Here is an 11,806-nt window from a genome sequence, read left to right on the forward strand (position 1 = left end):
GGGGGCTGGCGGTTCGGGCGGCGGGGGCTGGCGGTTCGGTCGGTGGTGGCTGGCGGCTCAGGGGGTGGAGTTTGATGATAAACTGGAGGCCCTTGATTTTGTATCCAACGGCTGGAAAATCTAATGACCAGAGATGAAAAAGTCAGTCGACTGACGTGTAGCCTCACCCCGCACGTACACATGCATGCATGCAAGACACGCACGCATGTAGGCATGCAACACTGACGCATACACACGCACACATGCTGGCGTGCAACACTGACACGTACACATGCACTCACGAACACACACACATACGCACCCATGCATGCAACACTGAAACATACCCTTGCACGCACGCAACACTCGCACGCCTGCATGCACACGCAAGACACATGTTCAACCTATACGTGCATGCACCCTTTGTTAAGGACATGGATTGGTACAGGTATTAATCAATCTTATCTGTGATAAGCAGAACATTGATGTTTGCAGCGGTCTTTATGAAGCACAACGTATCGAACGGGCTATCAACATAGTAGGCTTGTCTGCATGAAAAAGATGACGTCACACTCAATGAACAATCATCGGTTTATGAAATGCCCGCTTCTGACCGCCCTGGCCCACCAAAGGTTCCTCTGTTGTGTGCTGCCTGCGTTGGGTCACTGACATGCATGCCATGCACCCAAAGAGCCCACATGTCAGTGGAAGAACGGCGTGGTGTCCTAGGTCAGAGTCAAGGGCGCCACTCACGGCACGCCCGGCTGAACACGCCTCCGTGCCGCATTCAAACGCCTCCATGAAACCCGCCCGTGTGGAAGTCGAGAAACCCACTCTGGACACACGTCCGTTCATGACCGGGCCGGTGTTAGACGCAACGCCAGCCGAGCTCCTCCCGTCCGCCATCTATTTAATCTCCTATTTAAACGAGGCCAAACGCCGGCCAAGAATCGCACACCTCCGCCGCTCCCCTATCTCCTCCACCATTTTGTCCACTCTTACAATGGCTTACGAAGAGTAGTTATTCCGCATCCAAGCCGGCTAGGTAGCCTGCCGGATACGAGCTATGCAGCTTGCTGATCCACCTCCTTCACCTCGCCCCACGGAGCCAGTTGCCGCCCCAAGCCGGCGCGCGGTTCAGCAACTCGCCGCTCCAGGCCAGCTCGACGAGGAGCGGTGCACGGGCGTCGTTGCTGCCGTCCACGCCGCCGCCTCGTACCGCATCTCCCATTTCTATGGCCGAGACTCCCATGCCGGCGGCCGCGCCATGCAAGCAGCGACAGAAGCCGGGTGCGCGGAGAGCGACGAGTCGGTGGCTAGCGCCTCCGCGTCTACCGCCATCGTCGAGAAGTAGAACGCGGGAGGTCGCCGCCGCTTGGGTCCCACGAAGGCCACCGCGGAGGCGATGCCGGCGTACACAGCAGGTGTCTTGCCGGATCCTTTTTTTGCGAGGACCTTCGTCGACCCCGCATGGGCTCCATGGAAGAGGGGAATGTTAGGATGAACTCAAGCCAGTGCCGGCCATGGTGAAGTAGTGGCTGGTGATGAACTGGAACCGGTGCCGACCACCATCATCTTCGGCACCAGCCAATGATATCAGTTGGGCAGTGGGGAAGTGAGCCGTCCTTTGCGCTGAAGCATATACCTTCGGGGCTCCCGGCAGTCCGGTGATCGTGCTGCCGGACATGAGGAACACAAATCAATCGGCGGGCGACCCTTTAGGCCAGGTATTATATACATGTGTTGTCCAGAACTAGCACCACGTAGTTCCATTTGAATGTAATGAAATCCGTCATGTTTGTATGAAAGTCCGGTATTTTATATGATTTCTGTCGTTGTTTATATGAAATATCAGTTTGTCTACGCGTTTGCGTGAATTTCGTCCGGTTGCTTGAGTTGTTGTCATAATGTGTGCGGCTACGGTTGGATGGCGTAATTTGCGGGTTGCCGGTCGGTCTGCGGGCGGCTCGGGCGGCGTTGTGGGACAAAAAAACACAGCTCGTGCGATCTCGTCTCCAATGTGCGTGCTGGAGGATGCATGACAGCATGAGCACCCGAGCCATTCCTCGTTTATCGGTGGCAAACGCACCGGTGGACAAAAGGGTCGCCAATATTTTGGCTACCCCGGGCAAGATCCAAACAGCCCCTCCCAATAGATTCAAATCCCTCGTTTGCCATGGAATTTTTCCATGTGTTATTTTCATGGACTAGCAAGATGCCTGTGCATTGCACGGAACATCAAGATGCATTTTTTTACAAACTCCCGCATGCATGCAAGGGATAATTAATGTCCTCCTTTGCTAGTACCACGAGGCAAACACCATTAATATTGCATCGATTAGTGTTAGTGGCCTTGTATATCTGCAAATTGTAATTTTGATAGTGGCCCCTTGTATATAAAATGGAGGGAGAAAGATGAGAGATAAGGTGAGGAGGAGTGGGGCGTGGTGGTGACTGGTGGTCGGACTGGGCGGAGGCATGGGGATGGACGGTGCATTATGTCTAGGTTTGTATCTCTCTCACACACACCCACGTAGGTGGGGGACGTGCACAAAGAGAAGAGGTGCACGCATGGCGCACGTACTCCCGTCTCTTTCCCAACCACACCCGCGCGGGTACACCGTGGAGCTCATTTCTATACGAAAAAGGCAGCCCACGTGGTAATTTGGCACGTGTACTGGTTGTCCACTTGGTGGAGGGAGGATCGTCTACCATGGGTGAACAAACAAATTGCGACTTGACGCGTTATGTTAAATTAAAAAAAGAGGCAAACCATGTGGGGCCTACCTTAGAGGCAAGGCTCTATACACTGGAGTACTTTTGATGTGTCCCGTCAACTCGCAGAACGAGGAGAAGCTTGATTAGTACGCCGGCTCCCCCACCCACGGGCGCGGTGGCTCGCGGGATGAGGTGAAGCTTGCTTACTACGCCTTACGCCCGCTCCCTCGCCCACGCGCGCGGTGGCTCGCAGCACGAGGAGAAAATTTTACTACTCCCTCTGTTTACTCCTCGTCCCTACTACATACTTTGGTTAGTACTCCCTCCATTTACTTATACAAGGCCACTATAAAAAATACATTTTGCATCTATACAAGGCCACAAATAGTAATCGAGACAAAAGTTACTACTCCCTCCTTTCCAGTTTACGGCTCAATTTCAAACTCTCTCCAACCAAGGTAGACGGTGAGTGGTCGAATTAATTTCGTAGTTTGCACAAGTAATTAGTACGCTCGTTTTTCTTAAGAAGTTATGTTTACCGAGGCATTAATTAGAACGAATGCATGAATGACCACTAAATTTCCATGAACTTGTACATGCATTGGTTAGTTTCCTCTTGACACTGCTTGCGTAGGGTGATCTAACACACCTCGAAATCCAACATGTAATGGTACTACTACTAGTATAGTAGAATTGTGACTTATCAAACGGAAAAATGAATGTTTTAGATGAGCCCTATAAACCCTAGTGGGTACGTACTCCGTAAAACAGATTTTTCCAAAACTAAGTCGCTCCCTTTCATGAATTATGTAGTATACTCCTCCGTCGACTCTCCCTTTAATGAATTCTGTACTTCCTGTCGCCGACATGTGGGACATATAGCAACCGGGTCGACGTGTCAAGCACCAAATAACAGTGCAGAACAGCAGGGGGACGCACCCCACTTGTACCGGCCCAGTAGTAGTAATGAGCAATGAGACGTCAAATCACAATGCCGCACTTTCCCAGACGGACAAAGCAACCATTATTTCACACTTCGGTTCGCCATCATCTCAAACCACGTACTAGTATTGCTTCTGCCTCAAGAGGGACAGGCGCATTGCCTTGGTACATCATGACACGTGGGACCGCATGACAGGCCATGCTCCCCCGCCGATCGCTCGGTAAAATCACCTCATGTCTACTATACTTCCTCCGTATCGGTTTACTACATGGCATGCACGTCGTTCTAGGTTGAGAATTTAACTGGCTATATATGTGATGAACAGTACTCTAGCCTTTTAAAAAATGTATACTTTTGTACAGTGGTACTATCAATGGATTGCGCCATGGAGCAAAAATTGAAATTAAAAAAAAGGTGGTACATATAGAGAGCGCTCGTCGCCAAATTATGCATATAGTACTATTAGAAAAGCTAGTACGTGCTTAATTGGGGCGCTGAATTCTATTAAAGTAATACTAGTAGTATGTACATACTGAAGAGTTAAAGTAACGAGAAGAAACATAACATAGTTCTGCTGGGGGCTCAGCACAACACACCCCTCAAATTAAACTAAGCACACCTGAAATTAAACTATGCAACTAATCCGGTAGACACTGCATTAGAAGTTTAGAACCACCATGAGCAACAACACTGCCACCTTACTCGGAGTCCTCGTCCACGTCCTCGACTTTGTCCTTGTCCCTATTCCTCTTGGCCGATACTTCTTTGCTTGAACCGCACACTTGGTTGTTGCTCTTCATCCAACCCTTTTAGATATTGAAACAAAGGTAGCCATCCATTGCAGCATAGTGGATGTGGTCTATATCTAGTACATTTTGCTGCCATGCATGACGATGAAACGTGTATGGAGATTTCTCCAGTTTATCGTACGAAGGATGAACCATGGCTCCTGCCAGGGTCAGCATTGAAGGCTGACGAGAGGGCACCAGCCGATTCTTCTAGAGGTTGAAGGGGTTGCCTACAACGAGGCCTATCTGACCCAGGACTTCTTCATCATTCGTAAAGTCTACATTAATGAATTTCACTGTTTTGTCCTTGAGGAAGTTCTTAAAATCCTGGCACTCAACGTCGGCATGGCATATGTGGTAGACCAAGAAAACGTTATGTACGCAAACCTGGATCACGGCGGGCTTCTTCCTCTCTTCGTCCTTTAGATCCTTCTCTCGTCCCAGGACTGTGGTGTACTCAACATCTAGCCCAGCGACCCACTCATCATCTGAGTTTTCGAACATGTGTCGGAAGCGAGAAAGGCATCCTTTCACCGTCATGGAAGAATGGGTGTAGATGACGTTGAACTCATCGCCGGTGATGGTTCTAACCTTGTGCTCACTGCCGATCGTGGAGATTTGGGACGCCATGGATTTGGGAGGAGGGTTAGGATTAGTGGAACTGTCGTAATGTGAATGGACGGGGCGACTAGGAGCGAACCGCCATAGTATTGAAGGACGTGCGGGGACGAGTAGGAGCGAACTGGCAGCGTGCGAACGGCAGGTTAGTGGCTTTCCATTCCCCCATGATACAGGCTTCCGAGAGCCCTTGGATCTAAGATCAAACGGTTGCATGGCGTGATTCTAGACCTATGGGTGAATATCCTATCCTGGAGGGTTATTCTGCAAATTTTCAGCAACTTAGCATGCGACCGTTTGATCTCAGATCCAAGGGCTGCCAGCATCCCGTATCATGGTCGCGCCTACCACGACCGTCGTGTTGCTCGCGCGGTCGCGCCCTTGGAGATTTAACACGGTGCGTTAGGCTATCTGATGTTGGCATGCCATACATAGTCATCACTTAGTCACTCATACTACAACAAGGTTGGCTATAAGTGTATTTTTTTTACTCCTCTCTATCTCTTTCTTTGTACTCAAGGAAGAAACGGTGCTAAGCGCGTGTATTTATTGCATTTGCCAAGGAGTGACCTCTTCCAATGAAAATGGTGTTGCTAAGTTTGCTTCATTTAATTAGTTATAGACTCAAAATTGTCTTTTCACCTAGGTACACGCGCTTAGCACCGTTTCTTCCTTGGGTCACCAAACTAGTCTCTCTCTTCTTGATTAACTTGCCACATCAGACTTTATGCCTATGTGGCAAGCTTAAGCACCTTTTGGAGCAAGTAAAAGTAAGTACAATAGTGCGCTTTACATGGCATTTTTCCATATGTGGAGGAAAGAGAGGCAAGGAAGAAGTGGAGAAGTGGGCTCTCATGCAAGAGCCAGCCTCTACTACATGGTGGAGCATTGGGAGACGCACCTGTATGGAGGTGGTCAGGAATCTGGGAGACTCACGCCGGTCGTAGCGCTGCAATTAAAATGATAATGGCAAGTCAAATCACGGGGCCCCACCTGTCTAGTAGTAACTCGCTGTCAAATCACACAGCCCTACGTTTGCAGCAGCCTACTCCCTCGTCTTCTCGCATCTCTGTCGAACCGACCAGGCGGAACTACCCCGCCGCCTACCGCGCAGGAAAAGCCCCGCCCTCGACTTTTAATTACAACTACATCCACTTAAGAATCCAATGATATACTTTTTGTGACATAGTAACTCATATTTAGTTAGTCAAATGGATGACCTAGAACTACGTGCAGGCCCTATAAACCGAGACGCCTAAAAATAAAAAAACCGAGATGGAGAGGGTAGTTCAGCACGTATCTTTTTAGATCAATATAGTCGGGATTCACTAAGGAGCAAAACCAAGTGGTAGGCTGATCCTGTCGTGTTGGTGTAGCAACTCAAGCAGGGTCAGTCCACACATGAAATGGCGACACACTTAACAGGATCCCTTTGGCCAACATGTGGCTCATCCACCATCTTGTTCCACGTGCAATGCACCAAATTACAGTTCGGAGCAGCGGTTGGTATTGGAGGCACCCCGATCATAGCGCCGCAGTAGTAGAAAATGAGCGACGAGGGGTCAAATCACAAAGCCCCACCTTTCCCGCATTAAGCTGGATGGACGAAGCTACCATCATTTCACTCTAGGGCGCAAGAACATAAAGAAAAGAGAAAACAATGATGCGTGCGGCAGCTACCTAGGGCACCCTAGGGTAGGGTTCTCCACTACAGATCTTTTTTTTTTGAAAGCGCCTTCACTACAAATCGTCTTCTCCCTTGTCCTCTTGAAGAAAACCGATGATGAGTGCGGCGGTAGGGTTTGTAGGAGTACTACAGCGTGCGGGGCCACATCATAGTAAACGGGTTCGAGCCGACGCCTTAAATATGTGTGGGCCGCTTGGTTTTACGGGAACGAGGCAGCATTTTCGGTTCGGGGACCAGTGGAGATATAGTACGTACAAAAAATTGTGGACGTAGGTTCGACCGAAAGGCAGTGATGCATGGGCCCTGCATTTTGATATACCCGGGGCCGCGTGAAATTTGCTACTCTACTCAAAACTAGTAAGGTACACATGTATTGAACGCATGAGATTTTGAAACCAAATTATGAATAAATACACACTATAGCATGTAAAGCTTTGAGTCATATATGCATGATGTAGATGTTCGTTTGGTTCTTATAGTTCATCTCATTGAAAATCAATAAGTTTTATAAAAATCTTAAGATTCATGGGGTTGTGCATTGTACTCCCTCCGTTCCAAAATAGATGATCCAACTTTGCACTAACTTTGTACAAAGTTAGTGCAAAGCTGGGTCATCTATTTTGGAACAGAGGGAGTAAATCATAAAGTAAAAAACAAATAATGGCAATTCATTTAGAAAAAAATAATCAATTATAATACAGAAGATTCTAGAACAAAGGAGAGGTGCTTGTGTTTTGAGGTTTGTGCATTATGCTTAAGTTCAACCATGGAGTCTTCTAAATTGTACATGTGGCAGATCTGGTGGAATGTTGATGATATCCAACGGCCAGTAGTGCTCGGATTTGCCTATCTCTGCACTATCGGGTTAGCTTCATCCAGCGACCATCTTTCAAAGTTATTGGCACACTATATAGTTCTTGTGCCATAGTTGCATGTATTGGAAAAAAGCTACTAGTGGGTTGTGCTATCTATTTAGGAATAGAAGATGTATACATGGAAGTTGTAGGGAAAGAGATGACATGGAGCATCTCAATTCCTATGAGTAGGGATTGGAAAAGAGATGTCATTTGGTTCACATCATAGGAACTTTTCTATTGAATATAGAAATGACATGTTTCTCAATTCCTATGAGGAGGGATTAGAAAAGAGATGTAATTTGGTTCATATCATAGGAACTTTTCTATTGAATATACGCTAATGTTTATTTTCCTTTGAAATTAAGGGAGTATAGGAATCCATTCATATGAACCAAGTGGCTCTAAAGCTATAGAAATGATATCATGTTTATTTCCTTTGAAATGTGGAGTATATGAATCTATTCCTATGAACCAATTGGCTCTAAAGGAAAAAAACCTATAAAAATCATATCATATAGAGTTCCTATGATATTCCTCGACAATAAAGGATGCTTGAAATTGCTGCGGGTGATACGATGGTTTTTCTTTATAGACACATCACCCAACTTTATAGTTACCTCTCGAAGATGAATGAAATGATATATACATGGTATTCTATATGTGCAATTTGGTACACGAAAACTCGGTAAAAGTTTGCGAGGTTTGAATTTTCAATAAAGCTATATGCACTGCATTTTGGAACGGAGGGAGCATACGGCAGTTGCTAACACTCACGTGGAAGATTCGTGTGTAGGAGGAGTGGCTGTTCAGTTAAATGACATGGCAAAACTGACACTGTCGGATGCCGATCTAACGGTCCTTACGGCGTTCGTCAGGAAAAGGCTTGTGGCGAACGTTTGTTGAATAATGATTTACAGACACATGCATTGCATTGATACGTGCCCCCCTCTCTCTCACGCACACGCACCCTCACGAGTCACGACTCTCCCGAGTCCTCTCGCAGACTCGCACGTCGCACCCACCGTCTATCTGCAGGTAGACGTCACGCACATATGTGCTCTTCACACCCTACCCTCAAACTTCTAAAAAACAAAAGACGGCACGCCCATTTTATTTTAGCTCACACGTCACACACTTGTACTATTACTCTTGCGGCGGACGTTCTTTGGGCATAGTATATTGTACTCTCACAAAGAGAAGCAGTGCACGCACGCACTAGTTCTCTCAGACCCACTCACGGGTACACGTAGGAGCGCATTTTTTTGAAGCTGCTACAACAAAATCACTCCACTATATATAAAAGCAGGAGCCTTAGCGCTTGCTTTACTAGGGTTGCTCTCGTTCACTCTCTCATGCTCTCTAGATCTAAGCAACACATAGGTGGCCACACTCTCTCTTAGCTCACGGCTGGTCACAAATCTGTAGGTGCATCGTTCACGCTGTCGTCGGCGGCGAGGGAGGAGACCAACGGCTGCCCGCGCGTCCTGATCGGCGGCCATGCCGTTCTCTCCGAGAGAGCGCTGGCTCGGGAGGGCCTTCGACCCCTCCTTCCTCCCTGCGGTATTGTGGCCAAGATGCGGCCTCCCGATGCCGTCTTTGTGACATGTCGATGACCCTCGGGTATATATTCCTTCGAAACCTGCCTTGATCTACTGCCCCAGCTCCCTTCGTGTGGATCCTTTTCTACTTCCGTCCGCTGTTCCAAAACCACCTAGACTTCTACTATTATTAGAAGTAAAGCTATTTCATACAATCGACTCAAAGCGTTGGTTCAAACTGGGAAGAAAGTGGGAATGCTGTAGCATGAATCTAGGATTTGGTTCTAAGAGGAAACGGGGGAAAGTAGTAATATATGTCACTGTTTAAATAACTGTATTTCTTATTTGCGCAAACAGGGATGTCTGTCTCCATATCGTTTCGGGATGTCTGTCTCCGTATCATTTCTATCCGCACAATCAAAAGCACACACCTCAGTTTTAGTACAACTATGCAAAATGAGATGGCTATCCCTCGCTGCCGTCGTCTAACCTCCAGTCTTCAAGGTATCCCTACATTGGTAGTAACTAAGGTAGAATGACCAACGCAATCTAAAAGAAGCTGATTCGTACGTTTTACTTCCTGATTGTAGTGCAGGGACGAGTGAAAACAACTGCATCCTAGTCTGGAATGCACTTTCTACCAATTCACCCATGGACCAAGGACTAGCTGGCACGGCTGCATGGCAGTTTTTTGGACAGGTGCGCGGACAAGAGGCATTGTGGTCTGCTTATTTCTGCAAATAGCGGTGCTTAAATTTAGTGGAATGCACAAGCATTTCAGCTGGTCAGTACATTGCATGGTTTAGTTCAGCATTCCGACTGAGACCACAATTATAATTGGTTATTCTGGAATGAGAGAACCTAACCCTGAATGGTGGCAACAAGAAAAAACCAGAGTGAACTCCAGGAAATTTAAGCCTGCCGGGAGGCCCTTTGCTCAGAGACAAGCCTTGCTTGTTTTTTCCTGATTTGTAAACCTTCTCACAACTTTGTCTTTTGTTGTGAACTAGTATATGTTTGTTATGTTCTATGAATCATTGAGATGTATAAAATTGCTTAGCTTATGCTTTTCAAGTTTTTTATGAAGACGAGTTTAATGTGAGTGTTCCACATGAGCGCTGGACTAGCGTGTGAACATTTGGAATATATTACATTGTGGCCTCAATTAACTGCATGAACCACTGTAACAAGATACATAGTTGCTTATATGTCAGACAGCAGATTGTTGATTGTTAGCTGGTCGATAGCCTAGTGTTGAAGCGAGCTGAGCCAATGTGCCGTGTTTTGCACAACTGCTTACAAGTGGGGTAGCACCAACAGTGTTTACAAGTACATATGTATACGTCGGTGCACGGTTCTCGAACGAGTGCTCTATTTCATCAAAACACACACTGCTCGTATGATAAACCGTGACAACTTATGTCTTACCATGCCATATTCATGAAAAAACTAGTGAGGACGCATCTGTTTAGGCAACAATTACGATGGTTCTCACATGATTCACGGGCACACAAAAGTAGCAGCTGTTCCCATAGACAGATTCAAATAGAGTACTAGCCCCAGAGGGGTCGATAATAGGCAAGGTCCGGATAATTAGACACAATCCAAACTACTATTAAACACTAGCTGGGGCAACTATTTCATGCCTCGATCTAATTTGGGCTGGACAGAAGATGGACCTTGCCATGAACATCATCGAGGACGTCCCGCAGCAGCTCAATCCTGTGAACCTTCATGAAGACAACCTTGTGGCCTTGCCACTTATAAACTTGTTTGTGGAGGCATGCCACGTCATCTTCCTGCGTAAGCTTAACAAGAACAGTATTCCTCACAAACGAAGGAGTAGCTTTGAACTTCTTGTGCTTCAGTACACCCTAGAAAACACGCCTGACAACAGTGAGGCTGGAATACAACTCTTCATTGGTATAACCACAAATGGCTTCCAGGATCCAACAGCCTAAGAACTCTGTTTTCCCAGTGCGTATACTCAAGTCGTCCGCCTCATAGCGAGTGACATGTACAACCACACAATCCTTGTCTGCATCAGGGCTCTAATTGAAACAGAAACAAATTCTGAATTACTTTTCAGTATAAGAAACACAAGTTATTTAAACCACTACATATACCATGGCATCGAAGCTAATAAAATTGTGCATTATTAATCACCACATACTTCCTTTTCTAAAAAATCACCACATACTTAGATGAAAAACCACGATCGAGATCGGCAAAGAAGGAAATCACCTTGGGCAGCTCTGTGGGGGGCGGGGGGGACACATCCTCGAAGGGGGAAAACTGCTATTGCAGTGCCACGGGGGTTGTAACCTCAAACGGGGCGTTGACCATCTCAGTATCTGGGGTCGCCTCGGTGGTTGCCTCCATCTTCTTGGAGCTCTCTGTCTCGTGGGGGTCAGCCTCCCGCGTCTGCTCCAATATCGGCAGATCTTTGCCTGGTTCTCCTTGGTCCATCATGAAACTGACGAATACTAGGAGACCACTGAAAGGAAAACACAATCGCAATGACAATGAAACAAAAAAGAGAGTGAGGATCGGTTACTGCTTTGCAAAAGTTCTTTTTTTCCTCTGCACGAAAATATACCAACATCACGGATCCGCTTACCTTCCCTTTGGTCGGAGAGAAGAACAGTGGCAGATGCAAGTGTTGCCTTTCTTGAAGA

This window comes from Triticum dicoccoides, chromosome 6A, assembly GCF_002162155.2.
Source record: "Triticum dicoccoides isolate Atlit2015 ecotype Zavitan chromosome 6A, WEW_v2.0, whole genome shotgun sequence".
NCBI classification, from domain to species: Eukaryota; Viridiplantae; Streptophyta; class Magnoliopsida; order Poales; family Poaceae; genus Triticum; species Triticum dicoccoides.